We start from the raw sequence: 21,477 nt of genomic DNA, 5'->3' as shown, positions 1-21,477 counted from the left end.
CTATTTGTGTGTTCGGAGTTGCAAAAGCCTAGACACATTTTCCTAAAACCTTCATACTGTAAACTCAACATTAATTCCGCCCATGAGACCCGCTCATTTATTTTGTCCCCACCAAATGAAATGGTTTGTCGTAGGATTTGTCGATATAAAAAAAAAACAATTGTCTGACTATTAGGACATTTTAATGTTATTTCCTATGTTGTAATATTGTGACTTTTCTTCATCCTGGTGTACATATGTTGTAATATTTTTACTCTTGCTTTTTAGGGATGTTCTGTTTTATTTTGTTCCTTATATGTTGCACTTTGCAATTTGCACTTTAATGTCTTACATGACTGTTTTACTCTCCCCAACATTCTGTATAAAATGTATGATAATAGATTTTAAGGAGGCAGCTTCGGACAAAGGAAAACTATTTATCGAACAAAATGCATTTTTTTTATCTGCAGTGTATAATTATGTGGACCTCTGTAGGAGTTCCATATCAAAATAAGCTTGAATTAGCTTGCCTGATTCTCTCCCATTTTCTGGTGGGATGTTCTCTAGATGATTTCAGTGAACACAAGCTGATTGCCTTTAGACACCTGGGAGGCGGAAGCTTTAGGAATGTACGAAATGTCAAAGAGATATAGAACAGCTGTCCAACTAGCCCTTGCGCTAGCTAAATGAGCAATAACAATTAAATGGAAAAATGCTGCTCCCCCTTGGTGCAACATTAGCATAGAAACAATGGCCCAACCCGAAATTGATTATTAGCTCAATGAATCAGTACTCACAGTTAATCATTTTTGTGACTGAATAGGTGTTTACAGTTAATCACCTCTTGTAGATTTTATCAAACCACTTCGAAATGCAACCACCTTAGAAAAGTTGATTTATTCAAAAAAGGAGTTTTAATGAATTACTCCAACACAGCGAAGAAATTTCATATATACATTAATAAAATTTTTCAAACAACGAACGGTAACAAAGAGAGCAGCGTGCTTCTATGAAGGTGCCGGAAAAACAGAAGGAAAAAGTGATTTTGATAGAAAGGGTGTAAGCCTCAACAGAATAGTGACATGGGGTTATTTATAAAATTGAAAAAAACAGTGCTGTACAAAGAACAGCAAGATTATGTAATAAGGCCACTGATTGCTTATTTCTCTTTTAGCATTTATACATTCTTTTACTGGCATGTATAATGTTTGAAAAAGGTAGTGGTCCTATTTTTAGGAGTTTAGCGTCGACGTTTCGACCCGTCTGGTGGTACTAGGGTAGCTGGGGACCTCGACCTGCGGGTCTTCCTCAGGACGAGGCCCCCTGACTTGAACAGTCGCCGCCAGGAAATCTGTACTCCCGCGCCCTTAACTGTCGGATGAGACTTTCTCGACTTTTGCGAACAACTTCAAGTGAGAGCCGCCACTCCATAAGGAATTTCTGGCGCATTTACTGAGCTTCATCTACATTCATTATGCTGCCTGTACACGTACACAGAAAGTAACGGATTAAATCCTACTTGTTACTTTTGATATCATCAACTGAATATCTTTGGTGGAAGGCCAACGACCACTAATTCGGCATTGAAGGAGTGGGACTGTGACCAATCAGTCGTCTTTGACCATCCAGGTGTAGGAGGTTCTTGATCATCCCACCAAAAGAAATTTTGGGCCCACAGCTCTATTAACCACGGTACGGAGTTCTTTTGTGCCACACACGTCCTGAGGAAGACCCGCAGGTCGAGGTCCCCAGCTACCCTAGTACCACCAGACGGGTCGAAACGTCGACGCTAAACTCCTAAAAATAGGACCACTACCTTTTTCAAACATTATACATGCCAGTAAAAGAATGTATAAATGCTAAAAGAGAAATAAGCAATCAGTGGCCCTATTACATAATCTTGCTGTTCTTTGTACAGCACTGTTTTTTTCAATTTTATAAATAACCCCATGTCACTATTCTGTTGAGGCTTACACCCTTTCTATCAAAATCACTTTTTCCTTCTGTTTTTCCGGCACCTTCATAGAAGCACGCTGCTCTCTTTGTTACCGTTCGTTGTTTGAAAAATTTTATTAATGTATATATGAAATTTCTTCGCTGTGTTGGAGTAATTCATTAAAACTCCTTTTTTGAATAAATCAACTTTTCTAAGGTGGTTGCATTTCGAAGTGGTTTGATAAAATCTACAAGAGGTGATTAACTGTAAACACCTATTCAGTCACAAAAATGATTAACTGTGAGTACTGATTCATTGAGCTAATAATCAATTTCGGGTTGGGCCATTGTTTCTATGCTAATATTGACTACCCAGGTCCAACAAAACCGTTTTGGGTTACCCCATTTTCTATAATGGCCCCCTTGGTGCAACAGCACAGCAAGGAGAGCTTTGGTGATATACTAGACAGAAGCAGAGGTGACAGCCCTGCACAGGGACGAGGCCAGAGGCCTTTGTCAACTTTCTATAGCCTTGATGTGGGTTACCTTGCTTTCTTAATTTATGGAGTCAAGAGTGGATTACTCCTCCTCCCTTGGACCGAAACCTGGAGTAATGGAACACCAGCTCTGCCCCTCCCAGCCCTAGGCATTACATCCACTTTTAGCAGCTCAGGAGTGGGGTGGAGGGCCTCCCTGTCCAGGCTCACCACTGACCCATACTGATTTTAGGTTCTAGACAAGGTGCACAATTTTCCATTGACACAAGTTGCACTCCCGCACAGCAAAGGTACTACTGTTCCTCTTTAATTGGTCCATCTTACTGCATTCCTCCCCCAGATATTCCCTTCCTTGTCACGATTGCCACAGTTTTAACTTTACCCTCCTTTCAGGGGGGATATTCTCATACAGATGCTGGACAGGCTAACACAACAGTGGATATCATTTCTCCCTCCAACATATGCTAATTGTCTACCAGGTTTCCCTAAAGGGAGGCAATCCTGCCATTATTTCATAGACCGGAATCATGCTTTACCAGTCTTGTCATATATGTGGCAAGATGCATGTTTTTCTATGTACACAAAGTCAAATAAAAATTGTTAAAAATTGGAAAATAATCTGTAGCTGATTTAGGGCCTGATTATGAGTTTAGCGGTGCAGCAAGAAACCTACGTGAGAACCGCCTGCCATATAGTGACTTTTTTTTTCTGGCACTGGTTTCTTTGGCATTCCCATGGCAGTGCTTATAAAATAGGCACTGCAATGGGAGCGTTAAAGGAATTTAGGCACAGCATGGACTGTGAAGTCCATGACGTGCTGGAACTGGGGGTGCAAGCACACAGGGGGGCTCATGCTGTGCCCTTAAGGTCCCCATTTATTTCCTCATCGCCACTGTTTTCATGGGGGAAAGACCGGCATGAAATCAGTAGCTTTGAGGAAAGTCGTAATATGCTTGGCAGGACCACAGCGCTCCTGACAAGCATATTACTGTCTGAAGCCTGCCACACCACAGCCAGGGAATGTGAGTTTCCTGGCGGAGTCAACAGTCCAAGGGCAGTACGGTTGCCAAGGTCGTAATATGGTGGTCGGAAGACTGCCACTGCCGCCCCACCATGAGTCTAGTGGTCCGAGGACCGCCAGACTCATAATTACACCCTAAGAGGCACATGCATCATTGTAAATTCTGGTCACAAATTGGCAGATTCACAGACCACAATTTTGCATTTGGGATGCATCATCCCAAATGCAAAAATTGCTATTCAAGTAATTGCTAATATTACGATTGAATTTAGGAAATCGCAAATTTGAATTCCCTAAATGCAATGCAACAACCCCAAAAATGTGTGATTTCGCAATTAAGAAATGCAATTTACCATCTGTTCAAAGTTGATTTTAATTTGCAAGAACTTTGAAAAATGCAAAAAAGTGCATTTTGCAAAGTTCTATGTTGCACAAATACATGTCCTTGGGGTATGTGTGTGTGTAACATGTGTTGAAATTGCAAGTTCAGGGTGTTCTTTTGGCACCCTTGAAATTGCATGCGCAATTTCCAAGTACCTATTTGGTACTCGTAAATTGCTCATGCAATTTCCATTGATTGCTATGGGCCGCTAGGCCCGTAGGAATGAATGGGAAGCAATTTGTCATTTGCGAATTACTATTTGGAAGTTAACAATAAGGAATGTGTAGGAATCGCTAATTTGTTTGCGATTCCTACATACATAGGCATTAGCGATTCCTAAATTGTGATTTCTTAAAAATGCACAGTTTGATGCATGTGACTCCAAGTGTTTTTTCATGCATGATTTTTTATGAGTAGTGCATATTTGCTAATATAAAAAGAAAAGAAAAAAGAGAAGAATTTAGAGTTTTTAGATATTTTTCAATAAAGAAAATACAAATTTAGATATAAATAATAGTTTATGAATTAGATTTAAGATGGATACAAGTTTGGCTCCCTACAAGCATATGTAACTAAAATGTATAACTTATCACTTAGATGGGTTACTGACAAAAAAAGTAGTAACCAGTGCAGGGCCTTTAGCATCTGTTAGCCCAAAGTAGAAGGACGATTGGTGATTAGGCCAGTCAAACCAAACATTCTACCTTCATATGATGAAATGCTTGTGTAGTAAAAAAAAAAGGCAATTGGACTAAGCTAATAGCAGCATCAGAGCAGTGTAAGAATGTAGACTACCCTAAAAAAAACAGAATTTTGCTCCTCCAAATCTCATCAGGAGTGCAGAAGGCAATTCCAACCTCTGCACACAGTCTTGGTATGGTACCAGAATATTTATTATCAGACTATGCACTAATACAATTAAAAATAATTACACCCAAAGGGATGATATTTTCCAAAATCATATTAACGTCGGATGATATTTCTGATATACAATCTGGATCCTAATGGCAGCCTCTTACACTGTAGGGTTTATCTAAGGCCCCTCTCTACCTAGTGGAAAAATGTAACTCGGTGGTCCTGGGTAGAAACAGCTCACAGGCGGCAAATGTTCTCTTCAGCTATTTCACTGGACGTCCTTAAAAATAGAGCTTTATTCAGAAGAGACCTGCGCCACTGGAGGCTCACTTTTAATGAAGCTCCAGTGGTGTAGGCCTCTCAGTCATACTTACGACTCCCCACAAAGCTGTGCAGCATAGCTTTTTATTGCTTCGTACATATGGTGTAAAGCAACGTAGCGGAAGTTGCTACTTTGCCTCACATTGCGTCTGGGAGGTGTGCCATAGGCATTGCGGTGGGTGTTCTCATGAAACACCTATGGAATTTGACAAATTTCCAGATTTACAATATGGCATGAATCTGGGAATGACTGAAAACTGTGTGCCTCTTAAAGGGTGGCTTAACGATGAAAAATAACATTATTTCTCCTTGTTTTCTCCTCTTTCTAAGTGTGCTGCATTTTGCACCACACAATAATGAAAACGCCTTCATTGATTGTTTTTGTTCAGGAAGGTGTACCTTCCTGCACAAAAACAATCATTCTAACAATGCAGACACCATATGGAATTTAGGAAGGCAGTAAAAACCTGGCTGTTCCAATCCTTGTAAACCTGGTCCACTCCTGCTTGGTTGAGCTTCGGTCTGGACACCAATCTTTAAGCGCCAGGACACCCACTGGGTAACAGTGCACTCTCTAAATGGCAATAACATTAACATTAACATTAACACCCTTGCACTATAGTGATTTACTGCGCTGCCCTGCGTAAAAATCGTGCAAAATAAGGCCCTGGGGGCAGATTTATGTTAACTGGCGCATCCCGAGGGATGCGCCAGTTAACATGCGCCACAGTGCGCTACAGCTGCGCCACTCATGGTGCGCTGCATTTATAATGCGGCGCACCATGGTGCAAAAACGGCACAGATGCGTGACGCATCTGTGCCGGAAATGTGTCGCATTACTGGAGTTGCGTTGCAAGTGCGACGCAGCTCCAGCAAGGCTCGGGGGTGCCCCGTTTTAACAATGCTGCGTCAAGACCTACGCCTGCTTCAAGCAGGCGCAGGCTTTTGACGCAGCATTGGCTTAAAAGTGACTGAGGGAAATCTCATAGATTTCACTCAGCCACTTTTGCGAGGCGCACCTGCCCCGGAACGCCCACCCTGCGCCGGAACGCCTCCAAGCGGCACAGGGCTTTACAACGTGACACATCTGCCTAGTTTTGTCACGTTGTTAATGGGTCGTAGGGATGCACCACGTTTACGCTGCAGTTGCGTGACGCAACAGCGGCGTAAACGTGGTGCAAGGGCCTCATAAATCTGCCCCCTGGTTTTTAGCATTCCCACCTGGCAGATTGAAAATCACATACATTTAGGTAGCAGCTTGTGCAAAGTGTGGCCTTTATTTCTGCCTTTTTATTTTAAACAATTCTAAACAAAATATCACGGTAAAATCATATGCCCTTAATCTTCAGCATGGGAGACATCACGAAATATACCTTGGATTTGTTTGTTTTTATAGCATTTATAAATATAACGCTTTTTGTTCATTAAATGACCCATGCCGATTTGTTGTTTGCTTATAGTTCCACCCCATCCACTGGTCTTGAGTTATCAATACAAATAAAGAAAATAATTTACTTTTATAAGTTTTTCTTAATTTGTTTTAGTGAAAAACTACAGTTTTTGCATTTTCAAATCATTGAAAATAACAGCAATTTACTGGTACGCGTTTTATTGACTCTTAGAGGACTGCAGACTGAGAGTATTCTGCCATGAATCTATTGCTGAACTATAGATCACACAAATTGTCAGGAGTTAAGTGCTTACCTCGCCGAGCCATCTTGCTATTCGGACATACACCTCTGGTCTTTGTAACACTCAAAAGTTAAACTTCAGAGGAAATTACTGATGCAGTCAGTGCTCTTGATATAGAAGTCTGTGTGTGACTTTCAGGTGGCAGACCATAATCCCTACTAACTGAATTGCTGAGCTAAAGCATCAGCTGCAGAGACCGGTGCATGACCTGCAGTTGCCAGGTTCCATTTGAAGTGGAGTCTTTCAGGTCAGTGCCTGCTGCAGAAATTAAATGACTTCACCTTATTTACACCCGGAATTCTCAATCTACCCTATTCTCTAACTACTTCCGTTCACCCGGTGAGAGGCACCTTAGTTTTTCAAAGAATTAAAAAGCTGATCCTGAGATCATAATACAAACTGGAAAATATCCAGAGGTACCTGCAATATGTTCTCATATACATGGTATATATTTAGCTACACTCACAGTAGCTGACTACAGAATTGATTGTATGTCAGAATATTGTAGTTAGAAATATCATCCACATAAATAAAGTCTTTTAAATATCATTTAACAAACTAATATTCCATTGGGTGTAGATTATTATTAGTGAATCCAACAGGATGATATTTTTGTGTGGAAAGTCTAGAATGACCTGGGAGTGCCTAAGTATCTTAAAGACGTCATCAGAAGGCTCCACTTCAACAGCTATACTCAGGTCAGGTGTGGCTCCCTTGGGGAACTAATTTTACCTATTCCTGTGACACACGGTTTCAGACAAGGATGCGTCCTTGCCCTGCCTCTGTTTTTGTTATACATTTATGACTTAGGGGCCCATCCAGAGCTATGTAAACATGATGCCCCTAGCTTGGCAAATAGGGAGGTTAGGGCACTTCTGTTTGCGGATGATACCCTGTTGGTTTCTAAATCTCCTATGGGTATCCAGAACCGATTACTTCAGTTTGGTGTGTTCTGTGGGCCGAGAGGCCAGGAAATTAACCTCTCCATAACCAAGTGTATGGGGCCTTATTTATGAAGGCCTTGCGTCAGTTTTGCGCCGCCGGTGCGTCACTTTTTGTGACGCACCAGCGGTGTCAAAAATGCGTTTTGTTGCGCCATATTTAAAAAGTGATGCATCTAGGCAGATGCGTCACTTTTTAAACCCCTGCGCCACATTATACCTGCTTCAGGTATAATGTATGCAGAGGGGGCGTTCCCCCGCAAAAAGCCTCGTAATAGTGACGCAGTGAAATCTATGAGATTTCACTGCGTCACTTTTAGGACGCTGTTGCGTCAAAATCTTGCGCCTGCCTCACAGCAGGCGTAAGACTGACGCAAGCCCTTTCACATGGGGCTTTCCCCATGTGAAAGGACGCATTGCTGGCGATGCGTCACTTTTATGACACACTCCAGCAATGCGTCACTTTTGCGCTTACAGATACGTCAGAAATACTGACGTATCTGTAACTCCTTGCGACATGATGCGTCATACATTAAATATGACGCATCAGGAATGTCGTAAGGAGTGCGCAGTGAAAAGTGATGCATCTCTGTTTTCACGCAGCGATGCGTCACTTTTCATAAATGAGGCCCATGGTTTTCAATCCTTACCCGTCAACTTTTTCCCATTCTGTGCTAGACGGTGTTCCCTTGGATAGAGTACCGCCGCTTGAATAACTTGGGTTTTTGCTCACAGAACAATATGGTTGGATGCCGCAGATCCTAAAGAATAGATTAAAACTGGAGCATTGTTCCTGGGGTGTAGTGAGGGCCATTTGAGGTTTTACCTATGTCTGAAGTATTTATGCAGCATTCAAACATAAATAAGGTAAAAACATGACAAAAGAAAAATCCCACACCAGTTCAGAAAAATACAGTAAAATGAAATAAATTAGTAGACACCTAATGACAAAAATCCAATCAGTAGAAACAGAGATATGCATTTTCAAAGATTTCAGATGAGTATAGCACTTAAAAGCACAAAGCGTCACTCACTGTTATCTGGTCATCTGTGACCGGGTAAAAGTCTAAACCTCAGGCCAACAGGGATGGAGTGTGGGCCGGAATACAGAGACCAGGTTAGTTCCACTGAAAAGATTACATTTGAGGGGTTTGTCAGCAAGGTCATAGCTAGCATGGGCAGAATTCAGGATAGTAAAATAAGTTCTGCCCAACGCCCTACACTATTGTGTATTATTCCCACAACCATACGATCAGCTACCTATCTTTGGTTATTGCCTCTTTTGATAATGGGAAGGACTGAGGAAGAAGGCTTCATACTCACTTCTGTCCTGTACAGGTTTGCTGTGCAAAAGGGAAGTATGCCATTCCCAAGGTTCTCACAATAGAAGTGCAGTCTCCCCTTTTAGTTATAGGAAGCAATTTCCAGAAATTCATATTCTTGTGGAAACTTTTAAAAGCTATTAGGAGTGCTGAAAATCTCACCAGCACTCACGGCTGGATTTGTGGTGCTTTGCATAGGCAATACAGGATAAAAGATACACCCTTTGGGCAAGCCTTTGCCTAGCAATATGATTGGCTTGAAACTCCCATATTGCTACAGGATATCATAGCTCTAGAACTTACACTACATGACTGTGATTCTGTCAATAACTTTAGGAAATAGTAGCAAAAGCTGGCATGTACTTGTACGAAGAAGTGCAATTGTAGACCTGAAATCATTGGTGTGCTTTTCTCCCAAACATTCTGTCTTCACCCCTCTTGTTTTGCTAAGTTCATTTATGTTGGTTTTAGAACTCTGTGCACTTTACCACTGCACTCCAGTGCTAAATTGCTGGTGCTCTCTACTTCAAACATGATGAAATTGGCCTACACTGAATTGGCACATTTCATTTACTTCCAAAGTCCCCAGTAAATGGTATTATGTTATATCTTGAGTCTTCCTGCTGCTCAGCTAGAATGCATGTGATGTGGAATGTTGGATGAATGGAATGTTAGTGGTTTGTGAATGTCAGTTGGGTGAGGGCTGAGGAGCAGGACAGCTGCTCCTGATGGGGTTTCATAATTTATAACTTAACAACTTAACAACAAACAGGGCCTTGATATTAAATGTTCCTTATGGGTCTGCAGCTCCCATGGTACCATCCCTGAAGTCGTTCTTTAAAACTTGTCTAAGGCCTGCCACTGCAGCCTGTAGTGCAGTTTTAAACTTCCATTTTGAACTGGCAAAATAAACCTTTTGGTAGGCCTAAACTTTTATTTTTAATACTTATACGTTACCCCTAAGGTAGACCCTAAAAGCTAAAAGGCTAGGGCGCATTGTATTTAAAAGGTAGAACATGTTTACTTAAGATTTATATACCCTGGCAGTGAAATACTCCTAAACCTGATCACTGTTGTAAGGCCTATCTTTCCCAAAGAAAGACTAACACTGGATTACCTTATTATAATAAATAAGTGCCAACATTCAATTGGAAGCAGGTAGAGATAGCTAGTTTACACTTAAATGAATTGTAATCTAAAAGCCGCTGTAATGGTGAAGTTAAATTTTATGTTACAACTTTTAAAAAGTGAGCATTTTCGTGTTCTAACTACTTGTGCCTTCTGCCAGTGCTCTGGATCACATCAATGAAGCCTAGATCCCAGCCTACCACAACCATTTGATCACGGTTGGTGCTTAACACTTTCGGCCACTATTTTAATGTAAAACTTAAAAAAAACATATCTTGTGTTCCCATCATTTAATTGTTGTCTTTTTGTGTCATTTTATTTCATAAAGTTTACTTTATTGTTCTCAATTAGCTTGGGACTTGTCTTGTGTAGTGCTTGTTTTATTGTATTACTGTTTGTGTGCTGCATCAATACTTTACACATACATTTAAGTTAAGACCAAGATTTATTTTGTTCCATACACACTTTTAAACTTTTTGATGTAACAACTCTGCAGAGAAGTCTTGCTGAGATTTATTTGTCAGGGAGAGTTAGTTTGCTGCCTCTCTTCATTTAAAGTTTTTAGAGAATGTAAAAGAGAATTAAAAAGTAACTTGGAGAAGTCTCTTATCTATGATGGAGTATGCCTCTAATTGGCATATTTAACTTACCTATAAGACCATAGTATATTGTCCAAAATGTTTCCAGGGCCTGTAAGTAGATTGTCACTAGTGGGCTTCAGCACATATTCTGCCATCAGCTTCAGTGACAGACTGAAGCAGGGTTTAACCCTTAGACAAAGGCAGCTTTAAAGGTACAATTCAACCTTTCCAAATAAACCTTTTGACAGGCCTAAACCTTCCTTAAACAAATAATTACCCGTAAGTAGGTTTTTCTGCCCATGAAACAGGATGCAGGGTGTCTAAAATTATGGCATGTAGAAATGTAATGCTAAACATGTCCTTACAGTGTAAAAGCCCCAACAGCTATTTTCATTGTAGCAAGGTTGGTTCTTCCATAGGAAAACTTTGGGATGCAATAGTAAATATAATAATCTTATCTCTAGCTAGGAAACAGCTACAAATTTAATTCTTGGATTCTTGGTAATATTTATTAAAAGACCAATTCACTAGTGAAGTAAGAGCTTTAATATATTTTAAGAAAATGTATTTTTTCATTGGCTTCCTGCTCTTGCCCTTTAAGTGCTTAACCCTGAATGAAGTGTGAAATCTCCGAGAGCTGGGGACATAGGCTTGGATGTGGGGAGGTGTTTCTGTTCCTCTTGCAAGATGGCCATTTGGGCAGTGCCCAGGAACTTAATTAACTTCTAGGGTGCCTCCCCTGTCACTGTCATATGTCAGCTCTTGAAATGTAAGAGGAAGGAAAATCTAACGTAATGCACTGAGAATGCGGAAAACTCATCCAAAGAAAGTTCTAGGATTTTAAATCCTTCACTCATCCTTCGGTCTTGGATCACAATTTCCAGCCTTCTCGGAACATGCGTGTTAACCTATCTGACTTTTTTTTTCATGATATAATATGAAACTTTTACTTATCATTTAAGTCAGTGGTAGATTCACTAAGTAGTATGGACTACACTATCTCATACAATGGACTTCAAGTCTTCTCGGAATTTCTCCCTGTGCCACCTGAGAAGACACTGACTGAACTCATAAAGTGCAAATCGAGTTCACCCGGCGATCCCTGGCCAGCAAAATTGTTCAGGTCCTTGGCCTTACATGCTGAATACAGTACTAAATCAAATTTGGAACATGTCATTTAAGACAGGAATTTTTCTGGCCACATGGAAGCAAGCATATTTACTACCACTATTAAAAAAAGTCAATGCGGACCCAGAATAGCTGAGCAATTTTAGACCTCTTTCCCTCTTAACTCCTCCAGCCCAAATTCTGGAGAAAGAGGCCAAACAACAACTGTCTGAAGCTGTAGAAGCTAATGGACTTCTACATGACTGCTTCTGGTCCTGCTATACTACGGAGACAGCGCTTGCTGAAATAGCTGATTCGGTGAGACTGTCAGTGGATAGCGGATCGCCTGCCATGCAGGTGCTGTTGGATCTTTCAGTGGCCTTCGATACGGTGTCCCATTCAATTCTGCTGGAAATATTGGAACACTTGATCATTCAGGAAATGGCACTTGATTGGATCAGGTCTTATCTTGAAAACCACGGTCAATGTGTCTTTCTACATCTTTTCTCTTCTCCAGTCAAACATCTCACCTGCGGAGTGCCCCAGGACTCAACGCTTAGCCCACTGCTATTCATTATCTATTTTGCACTGGCGGCCCTTATCTCTTCGAGAGGGGTGAAAGCAGTCTTCTGTGCGAATGGTGTTCTCCTTTAGGGAACATTCTGCAGCAGCCTTTGACAGATTTAAGGACCGCCTGAGGGACATTGCAGGCTGGATGGCCAAAAATGATTCGAAGCTAAATGCAGATTAAACCAAGGTCCTATTTTTTACCCACGGATCGCCTCCACCACTATGCCTTTGGTTGTAGGGGGAGCTGGGATGCCCTCCCAGCCTCAAGAATTCGGTTAAAACCCTGGGAGTGAGATGGGAGAAGGAGCTCACCCTTACCGCACAAGTCAGGCATATTTCAACTGCTTGCTTTGGAAAAATGAGAACTATAAGAAAATTCTTACATTTCCTTCCTGAAGAAAGCCATAGGATCATGGTCCATGCCTTGGTCACCTCCCAACTAGATTATGCCAACTGTCTATATCTGGGAATGCCAGCTCATCTGACCCATAGTTACAGATAGTGCAGAACGCAGTTGCTAGGCTAATCCGTAGGATTACTTTTTGCCAGCATATTTCACCGAATTTGAGACAGCTACACTGGCTCTCGGTGACCAGGAGGATTGAGTTCAAGTCACTAGCCCGGGCTTTTTGAGCTTACCATGGCAAAGGACTGGGCTATCTTAGGTCAAGGCTCATACTTTTTCACCAGGATCCAATCAGGAGCACGTTCTTACTGTTCTCCGCTTTGCAAACATACCACAAACCATGGAACTTCTTGCCCATCCACTTGCATGGGCTAGAGGTGGGGCAGGATTTTAGAAAGGCGCTAAAAACCTGGCTCTTCAGGCAGGGGCAGTAGTCTCAGGTTTCTGAGTCTGGCTAGTTTGCTAGCGCCGGGACAACTCACTTGAGGAAAGGTAAGGTAATACTTTATTGTACAGTTAATTAAAACCATTACAAACCACATAGAAAAATTGCATTAATACTGTGATAACATGTTACAAAAACTACGATTAAAAAGTGCTGAAGCTAAAACTATTAAAAACAAGCATTTACAATGCAACGGTTTCGCCTTTCAAAAAGTTACAGCTATTGCCATTGTTTATGACAATTTTTTTTGTATATGTTTGAAAACTGATGAGTAAATGGCATTGTTATTTATAATGACAATAGATTAATGTGTTGCAATTGTGAGTATTGAATAGTTGTCATGTTAGTAGTATAGAGTGAGTAGTATAGTTATTTTTGAGTTGAGTAGCAGAGTATTAGAAAATGTCATTTACAATAACAATAGCTCAAACTCTCCTAATGCGAGACCTATTGCATTGCAAATGCATGTTTTTTTTTTATAATCCTGATTGTATTTGTAACTTGTGAGTGTGTAAATCTCCTTAAGTAACTTGGTTCTATTGAAAAGCGGTCTGACACCTTTGGGTAAAGTACGCGCTGTATAAAACTGCAATAAATAAAGATACAATTGTATCAGGGGGGTGTAACTCAAAGCTACGTCCTGCTAATGAACAATTGCTAAGCTTCTGTTCAGCCAATCCTAAAATAAGTACAGCATTGGAAGCCCGACAGCCAATAAGCAAGGAGAACAGCCTTAGCAAAGCCCTCGTCATGAGTGTTATCAACCAATCCATGGTCATCATACTTTCTCAGAATTAACCAACTCTCTCTCTTCCTAAGAGATTGGTTGCCAGCTTCTGTGTTGGTGCCCTGAGCTCTGGCCTGCACACTGTAATTACGGAAAAGAAGACATCCATCAAAGGAGTAATAACGGCAAAAAGGTTTCAGTCGCGCACAACTGGATTGTACAGCGGAATTCTGGATACGTGGCTAAACCCTCGTTCCAGCACGGCCGCTGCGTATTGCTGTTCCTCTGCTCCCGACTCCCTCCAGCTCGCAGGAATCACCAGTGATTCATGTCTTGGTTCCTCCTAGGAGCAGGTATCAGTGGCTGGTCTTTTGTTCCTCCCGCTCATCAGCGCCCGGGCTTTCCAAGTATGAAGTGATTTATTGACACCCGGTTGTGCAGCTGGGAGGGGTCCGGCGCCTCCACTTAAACCAGGACACACTGTCCTGGAGCCAAGCAGCGCCATTCTACGGTCCTCCTTAGTCTCTGTGCTTATACTGGCACATTATTTACGTAATTTGACACCACTCTATATTTGAAATTGTTCCTTCACTAGCTCAGTAGAAGCCTTGCATTGTTCCTATTTGCACTGTCATAGCCTCGAATGAGTTTATTGTGCACTTGCCTGTGTTAAAAGCAATTGCTGAAGACTCATAATTCATACAAATAGTAACAAATGGTCTGCATGCTTACCTTTTAATAAGATTTTTGGGTTCTGAACTTAAAGCTTTTTGCATAAATATTTAATTAAAAATACACTTTTAGGGAAACAAATAATTTAACACAATCGTTGAGTGATGTGCACCATTGTCTCCGAACTGTACGGAATGTAACTCTGGTGCAGAGAGCATTATTATGACGAATTCACGGCTTGGGAGCGATAAGCACTACACGCACGCTCAACTTGCCACGAAGCTTTGACAACGGAATGCTCAACGTGAAAAAGGACGCTTCCGTGTTCTCTTGACTGACCCCATTATGGCTGCCTTTGAGCAAATGCTACCTTGACTGCTCGGTATTCAAACTGTTGGAAAGCCCGTGCGCATGCAGCGGCCATCTTCAAGGTATCACAGAAAAGTCGACTTTCAAACATCAAAATAAGTCTGACTCAAGTGCAAATAATGATAGCACAAAATACGGAATAGAGCGTCTATCCACATGGGTTATACTGATTTGATTACTTTACCATGCTCTGCTTTAGACCGTTTTCATTTATATCAGGGCCAGTACCGTCTTCGTCCTGCTTATTTCGATGACCATCTTTCCTTTTTCGTCAGACATCGCATGCGCAATAAACCGCTGCCATCTTGCAGCGGGAGGGTGAACGTCTGTTAAAAGCACAAGAAAACAAGTCAGGTCCCGGGCCGTGCTGTGATTGGCTGACGTCACGGGGGTGTCCCGGGCCGGCAGCCAATCACAGCGCGGCCCGGGAAATGACGTCACGGGGGTGTCCCGGGCCGGCAGCCAATCACAGCGCGGCCCAGGACAAAGGGGCGGGGCTTAAAAAAAAGCACGAGAAACGCCCCCGAATCGCGTTTTCGCAAGAAAGCGTGATTGACAGCCTCTGTCTCCCAATGGCTAGTCTCCATTTATGGAGCTAGCCAATTGGAAACAGAGGCGGTCTGAACATCCCTACTGAAAACAAAAGTTTTCAAACTGGGAGGGGCACTTCGTGCCCCTCGCCAGGTCGAAACCTAAAAAGGCAGGATGTATAGTTGGCCCAAAAGCTGAATCACTTCTATCATATCATTGACGAGCTTTGCATAGTTGGGCTGACCTGCTTTCCCCTTCACAATACATTTAATTATTGCAGTCCATAATCTGCCTGGGTAACAAGAAGTTGTCCTCCCCGTAAGCTTATTCTTTTTTAGCGATTAACCTGAATGCCAGCTGGGCCATCTTTATCATCCAATCGTTTTAGCTCTGAGGAGGTGAGTGTTGCTATGGATTCCATCACTGTCCTTCCTGATTTTTTTGCTAATATGAGTGCCTTCCCTTCTTCATGCAAGTTGTGGTGATGGCTTCTGCTCTACAGCCAGACCAGTTTGGCTTTTTCTGTTTATTCTTTATTTTTGTTAAGATGGGCATCTGCGACTTCGAGGTATTTTACCAGTCGGCAGCTCAATTGGACTTTGTCACTCGAGAATCATGCCAGGACCGCTTTCCTGCATGACCTTATTCGTTTTTATATTGAATTATGGTCTCAGAAGGTTCCGGTGATCTTGTAGCAGATCCTTGCAATGGTAATAAGGTGTAAGATGTTTTCTTCGCCGTTGCCACAAAGGCGGCACTTTGCTGGCATTGAGGGACGCAGCCAAGGGGCCATGTGGTCTACAGAAGGCAATAGTCCTAGACGAAATTTCAGAAACTTCTCTTTTGTTTTTTTGGTGAAGCTGGTATGAAGATATGTTTGTGGCCTAAGTTTGTTATAAGATTGTATGGCCAGCCATGTGCTCGCTCAGCCAATAAGGCTTTGTTCTGGAGGAGAGATTCTTTTTTGACAATATTATTTACAGCTTTTTTAAATCCCGCCAAGGGCTCTTGCAGATCCCATAGTTGGTGCACCCCCAGGTGTTTTATTGGGTCCTCCAGGAAAAGCCTTGCGGGGCAGTTTTCTTTAGTTTGCAGTTCCTTCCAAAGGAGAGCGTTGAGTGTATTTGCTTCTCTCCTGCTTATTTTATACCAGCTTTTAAGTATACTCCTTTGCATGCCAGCTCTTCCTTAGCAAGCCCAAATTTGAGTCTAATCTGCATGGGTCATGTGTACCTCGGCAAATCAAAGATCATACGCAATGCTCTTGTCACTGTGCCATCTACCATTTCAGCGTCCCTTTCTCTCATTGCTTCGCTTCCATAGGTGATTGTAACATCTTACAAGTATAACTTCACATTGGGATAAGATAGAGAAATGGAGTTAAGTATGCCTGAACTCAGAATGTAAAAATGCATCTTTTTGTAAAGATAATTTTTATGTTCGGTGTTTGAAAATTACACTTTTAGAAAGTGGGTATTTTCTTGCTTATTATTATTATTATTAGGTTTCAATAGGAGAGAGAGGACTATAGATCTAGTTCCTATCCCCAGAATTATTATGTATCATCAAAGAGAACTAGTCTATCTAAACATGATATAGAACTCAACACTGTATGATAAGTAATAAAAAGACAAACCTAATTTCTTTTTATAAAGCCCTCACCCACCAACCTAGTTGGTGGCATGCTTCATCATCAGGCCAACCCGGTGACACTGAATGTGTCCCGAGTGTGCTATAACGCCTGTATTACAGCAGAGAAGGTATATTGCTGAGTGTGCAGTAGTAGTGAAGTGAAGGTGAAGTTTAAAAACTGTCCAGTGGTCCCATTACCCAAAGGATTTATCTTTAATATATGGGCCTCTGGCAGCAATAAAAACATGTGAGCGAAACAGGAAGCGACCCCACTGGCCAAGAGACAGGGTCCCACTGGTAAGTATTAAAAAAGAACTCTCTTGTATATATACAGAAATCTACCTATAGCCAAGTATATAATCAAGAAGTTCACAACCAAGAATACACTGTTATATCACACATACAAATGCATCCACATGGATAAAGACACAAATCTGAAACCTAAAAGCAACCATATATCACACAAAGATAAAAACTCAAATATATAACACAGTCAGGATTTATTAAAAAATAATTTGAAATGGCAATAGAGAAATGACACTAATAAAATACATAAAGTCACACATAAAAAAGCATTAATAAAACATCATGAGAGAAAAAGAAATATATGTGAAATACTTATATTCATCAGAAAAAGATTAATTTCCAACAGGAATCAAGTACATAAACAGCATCAGTCTATTCACTCATAATTGCATTAGACATGAAGCTGTACATGGATATAACCCAATACAAAAGGGCAGGCGTCGACTCATTTAATGCTTTTTAATGTGTGAATGTATGTATTTTGTTTGTGTCATTTCTCTATTGCCATTTAAAATAATTTTTAATGAATCCTGACTGTGTTATATGGTTGCTTTTTGGGTATAGATTTGTGTCTTTATCCATGTCGAGGCATTTGTATGTGTGATATAACAGTGTATACTTGGTTGTGACCTTGGTTGATTGTACACTTGGTTATAGGTAGATTTCTGTATATGTCCAAGAGAGTTCTTTTTTGATACTTACCAGTGGTACCCTGTCTCTTGGCCAGTGGGGTCGCTCCCTGTTCTGCTCACATGGTTTTATTGCTGCCAGAGGCCCATTTTATAAGATAAAGCCTTTGGACAATGGGACCACTGGACAGTTTTTAAAGTTCACCTTCATTTCACTACCACTGCACACTCAGCAATATGCCTGCTCTGCTGTAATACAGGTGTTGTAGCACACTTGGGACACATTTGGTGTCACCGGGTGGGCCCAATGACGAAGCATGCCACCAAACTAGGTTGGTGGGTGAGGGCGTTATAAAAAGAAATTCAAGTTTTCTTTTTATTACCTATCATACAGTTTTGAGTTCTATATCATGTTTAGATAAACTAGTTCTCCTTGATGATACATATTTTCTTGCTTTGCCATCATGTGTGCCTCTGCTGGGTTGTGGTTTGACACTCTGGCTTTGGAGTGACGGGCTGAGGATGGGCATTTACTGTAGACAGCCACTGGGGGGGTTTGAAGTGTGTCTTGCCTTTACTGGATGAGTCAGTGCTGGGCTGAATAGACCTGGGCTGCATTCAGAGTAGTGGGAGGAGTTTCACTAGCATCTAAATAGGACTGGTCTGCAGTTAGAGTGGTTTAGGAGATTTCCCTTGCACCTGAATAGGCCCTGCCTCCTTTGCACAATGCTGTCTGCACCTCCTGCCAGAAACCCGGGCCAGAGAGGACATAAGTAGTTTGGAATGACCTGAGAGACATTTTTGCAACAAGAGAACAAAGGAAAATGTGGTATAAATAATGATGCCCAGACCCCAAAACTTGAGATAACTGCTGAACTAAGGAACCTGCCAGGAAGAAAAGCAGGAAAAGCTGTCAGGAGGAGCTACCATTTTGCTGTGTGTGCTGCTGTGTTGGCCTGCTGCTAGCTGCTTCTGTCTTGGGCAGGGAAAGAACAGAATTGCAATTGCATCATCCTGCTGTTAGAGCTTTCTCCAAGAGCTTGAAGTAGAGCTTGCCTCCTGTTGGAAATCTCAGGGAGATAAGACTTCAGAGAACTAGCTTGGATCAAGGACCGTGCCAAGAAGAAGAGCTGGAAGAACATCCAGGAGGAGTACTGCCCCTTTGCTGTGTTGTTGCTTTGCTGGGTTAGCCTGCAGTTACTGCTTCTGCCTTGGGCATTGAAATGACTGGACTGAACGTTCTTTACTTGTTGTTGAGTATCTCCAAGGGCTTGAAATAGAGCTTGCCTTCTGTTCATGAAGTCTCAGGGCCAGCAAAGACTTCACCTACCTCTGGGTACCACCTCTGGAACCGTGGTTTTAGTTGCCACAGAGGGGGAAAGCAGTCAACACAGTCACCTACACCACTGCAGGCTCCGTGTCCTGTAAGTACCACAGAGGGCACTGCTGCACTTCGCACAGCTACCGTGGTCTCACCGACGATGCCGACTGCCACCGAGTTGCTGCTTGCACCACGACCTGTGGGCACCACACTCTGCACCACCTCGCTTCACTCCGTCACCCTGGTCTCACCGACAATGTCACTGCATGCAGACCTCGCCATCCGTGACTATTCCATGGTTTGGGGGCACCACTCATAAGTCACATGACGCACCGACCCATCCCACACCGCAGTCTGGGCCGACCAATGCCAGCGCCCATCAACCTGCACGATTGCTTGCACCATGACCTTTCAGCAGAGCAACAAGCACTGCCCCGCTTTGCACCACAGCCCTGGTCTCATGACGCCGCTGGATAACCATCAATGAGCCCCTGCCTGCACCACGACTTGAAGACACCACACTTCTCACCTCCAAGCTTCACATTGTAACAGCAATGGTTGCCACGGCCGGCCCACACTGACGCGGTCAGCCTGAACCAAAGGTACTGTTTATAAGTCTGCTGACACGAACGCCGTTCCGCACCGACGTGGTTGGCTGGAACTATTGGATTATGTTGTTTTCAGAACCGCAGTAGTCGCGGACAGAGCTACCGGCTTTAGGGAACTGCATTTTAAAGCCATTCTTGCACAGTGCATCTATTTGTTTACTGGTATGTTGATCTGTTATCGTTTTGGTCTTGTTTGCACAGATAGATATTGGTCATTTTTCAAAAACTGGTGTGGTGGCCTTTTGTAGTGTTTTCACTATATTATTGTTGCTTATGTGCAAATGCTTTACACACTGCCTGTGAAATAAGCTTTACTGCTCATGAAAAGCTGCCAATAGGGTGAGCATGTGTCCCCTCAACCAGACTAGAAGGAAGGGTTCCTATTTGGACAAAGATTCATACCATTGCCAACTAGAGACCCCCTTTTTTAACAATCCCGCTCCGAGCTTTCCTGCCACAGGTCAAGAGATTTACCAGGATCTCGTCCACAAGCCTGATGCCTTGCCTCGCTGAGGATTTTGGACTTCAACTTCAGAGACTAAGGGTCTGATTATGAGTTTGGCGCGACAGCGCAGGTTCAGCGCCGGCTCTGCTTTGCCAAATCCATGCAAGGACCACCGACTGTATCACAAGTTGAACTTGTGTTAACAGGAGTTCAACTTGGGATATGGTTGGCGGTGCTTTGCTGTTCCCATGCAATGCCTAGAAAACAGGCACCGCAATGAGAACAGCAAAAAAGTTCTGGCGCGTTATGGATGGTTACTTCCATGCCATGCTGGAACTTTGTGGGAATACAGACAAGAGGCACATGTTGTGCCCCTCTGAACATATCCCTATGGTGGGGAGGCCCTGTAGGTCCCCCTTTGGTCTGCCTTTTCATGGCTCCTGCCATGAAATGCTGGTGGTGGACAAACTTGTAATATGATGAGCGGGACTACGCCAATCTCCACGCAGCGTATTGTGTTGTGGCACAGCTGAGCCACTGCCAAGGAATGACTGTTCTGTGGTGCAGCCGGTGCTCCCCCAGCGATACAACTTTGACAGTCGTAATGCGTAATACTTGTAATCAGGCCCTACGTTTGAAGCTGACTGGGTCCAACTTGGTTTCTGCATCCTACTTTTGCTCCATATCGGGCAACCTCAAATCACTTCTAGGTCCCGATCTACCACCACCAGTTGACCACGGCTGGTGCCTAATGCATTTTGTCACTATTTACATTTAAAACTTAAAAATTTCATATGTCTGGTATTCCCAACTTAACGTTTGCAATTTGGTGTCATTTTTTTAAATTAAAGTTTACTCTATTTATTCTAGATTGGTTTGGATTTTTTCTTGTTTTGTGTTTTTACTTTTTTACTGATTTAGTACATCATAAATACATTACACATTGTCTCTAAATTAAGCATGCTTGCTCTCTACAATAGCTATCAGGGTTGAGGTCAGGTTAATTTACTGGCTTTACTAATATACTCTAAAAATGAGTGTTGTTATTACTTAAT

This window comes from Lissotriton vulgaris, chromosome 3_1 (assembly GCF_964263255.1).
Source record: "Lissotriton vulgaris chromosome 3_1, aLisVul1.2, whole genome shotgun sequence".
NCBI lineage: Eukaryota > Metazoa > Chordata > Amphibia > Caudata > Salamandridae > Lissotriton > Lissotriton vulgaris.
Note: the sequence above shows the minus strand (reverse complement) of the source record.